At 43.8% G+C, this 2,500-nt stretch overlaps 1 pseudogene; it reads left to right on the top strand.

The window, feature by feature from the left end:
• LOC113086306 (low-density lipoprotein receptor-related protein 6-like) overlaps window positions 1-2,500 on the top strand; it is a 22,611-nt pseudogene that overhangs the window by 2,074 nt on the left and 18,037 nt on the right.

The following is a 2,500-nucleotide window of genomic DNA, read 5'->3' as shown; positions in this document are numbered from 1 at the left end:
CCTCTGAACAGACATCATCTGTGAGTGTGTGTAGAAGGGAACTGAGTTCAGTAGTGTAGTTGTGTGCTGCTTGATGACCTCTGACCCCTGTGTGTCCCCAGGCCTGCCGCTGCTCTTGTATGCGAACCGAAGGGACTTGCGTCTGGTGGACGCGGCTCGGGGTCGAGGGAACGCCTCGGTGCTGGTCAGCGGTCTGGAGGACGCGGCGGCTGTGGATTATGTTTACGAGCAGGGACTGATTTACTGGAGCGACGTGAGCGAGGAGGCCATCAAACGCACGCTGTTTAACGGGTCAGCGCCCAGCGGGCTCCAGAGCACGGTCGTGTCCGGTCTGGCCTCTCCGGACGGCCTGGCCTGTGACTGGATGGGGAACAAGCTCTACTGGACCGACTCGGAGACCAACCGGATCGAAGTAGCGGAGCTGGACGGGACAAACAGGAAGGTGTTGTTCTGGCTGGATCTGGACCAGCCGAGGGCCATCGCTCTGGACCCCAACCGAGGGTGAGTCCATCACACACACTTCACTCGTAACTGACCAGTTATTATCTGTTTGAACCAATGCAGAGTTTCTAGAATTCAAGTTTATTTGTATTAATAATACAGCAGCTAAATATATCACGAGTGCATGATTTTATAAAATCTAAACATTTAGTGAAACAACTTTATTTAGTTGAGAAAGTGTACTGAAGTGGTCTGAATGCTACACATTGCTCTTTGTGTTGTAAAATACATGCAGTGTCTAGCACAGTAACGGAGAGATGAAGAAACGCTGGTGATAAATCTGTCTCCGAGAGAGTTTCATTGTTTGAACGCTGACAGTTTACCTCAACATGAATTTAACAACTTAAATATGATTCTGCGCTTCTCATTAAATGAAGGAAGGGCTTCCGAAGCCTCTCTGGTGCTTTATAGTGTGTGTGTGTGTGTGTGTGTGTGTGTGTGTGTGTGGTGGAGCAGTAGTGTGAGCAGGATGTGTGTCCTGACACTGGATCGTCTCTGAGCGTCTGCCTCGTGTCTGAGGGAGCGGAGACGTGTCACGTCTTGTTTTCTGGATGTTTATGTTGAACAAGTCTCTGCTCTGGAGATCTCTTCAGCTGCTGCTCGCTTTAGTTCAGCTGGACTGAGAAACACACGCGTCTCAAACACACACGAGTGTGTTTGTGTCTCCATCATGCTCCGAGATCATTCAGTACAGATGTGTGCAGAGGAGTAAAGTGACCACATCCACAGTATTATCACAGTATTGTTCAAATGTGCGGGAAAGTGAATAAATCCTCTCTCCGTTGATGTGTGGTTTGTTAAAGGAGGACAGTATTTGTTTCAGATACAACTATTAGAGAATCTGGAATCTGAGGGAGCAGAAGCACCTCTCTCCTGCTGCAGAGGTTTGACGAGGGTTTAGAGCTGAGGGCTGATGGGTAATCCAGCCCCAGACGCGTTTGTTCTGGTCGAGATCTGTGTGTTGTGGATCAGCTCGTGCTGCTGGTGCAGGTCAGGGTCTCTGGTGTGTTTGGGGATCAGGTGATCTGTCTGTGACACACGAGAGGTGTTCTGACCGCTCGGAGTCGCTCTCCTCGTTCACCTGTGCACCTGACGCTCACCTCTGTCTGAGCGCTTCTGATGAGCGTCTGTGCTTCTGAGGAGTCCACAGGTGTCCACAGGTGTGCGGGCTTCGTTTATAGAGCTGCACAATGTGGACACATTATTAATATTTTAATATTAAATGTATGGTTATAAAATAAAAATAAAACAATAACTTTGTGGTTAAATTAAAAAATATTTGAGGAAAATGTAATAATAATGATAATGCAATTTATTTCTAAATAAACATTTCTAGATACAAACAGTTTATAGAAAAGTTACACTGTCAAATAAAAAATCTAATATTATAACAAATCACTAAATTAAGACATATTTCACTGTAAAATAAAGTAGCATTTTGGTTTTTCTGCACAGATTCAAGTTGCTTCATTTCAGGATTAATTATCAAATATGTCTGCAATTATGCGTCATGTGTAATATCTTCCAGATCACGTTTATTATGTGTTTTTATTTGCTGATTATTTATAGCTACTTTATATTTTTGTGGCGGTGAACACAGCTGTAACATTAACAGTATCTGTGGTCTCTGAAGAGCTTGGTTCTCCTGTGGATCCTCTTCTGATGTGTGTGTGTGTGTGTGTGTGTGTGTGTGTGTGTGTGTGCGCTTGCATGGGTGTGTGTGTGTGTGTGTGTGTGTGTGTGAAGTGACAGCAGTGTTCTGACTCGAGAATCACTCGCTGATCTGGACAGTTTATTCTGTAGCTGTGATAAGTTTATTATTATGAGCTGGATCTGTATGTTTATGTTTATGTTCAAATAACAATAATAAAAACAATTTGCAATAATATGTGCCCTTTAATGATTAAATTAAATTTGTGGTTAAAAGTACGTCTCATTAATTGAAATCATGAAGGTTACACCATTTAATAGCCATTTATTGCAGGTATAACACAATTTC

Source organism: Carassius auratus, unplaced genomic scaffold (assembly GCF_003368295.1).
Source record: "Carassius auratus strain Wakin unplaced genomic scaffold, ASM336829v1 scaf_tig00043060, whole genome shotgun sequence".
NCBI classification, from domain to species: Eukaryota; Metazoa; Chordata; class Actinopteri; order Cypriniformes; family Cyprinidae; genus Carassius; species Carassius auratus.
This window is presented reverse-complemented; position numbering and strand designations above follow the sequence as displayed.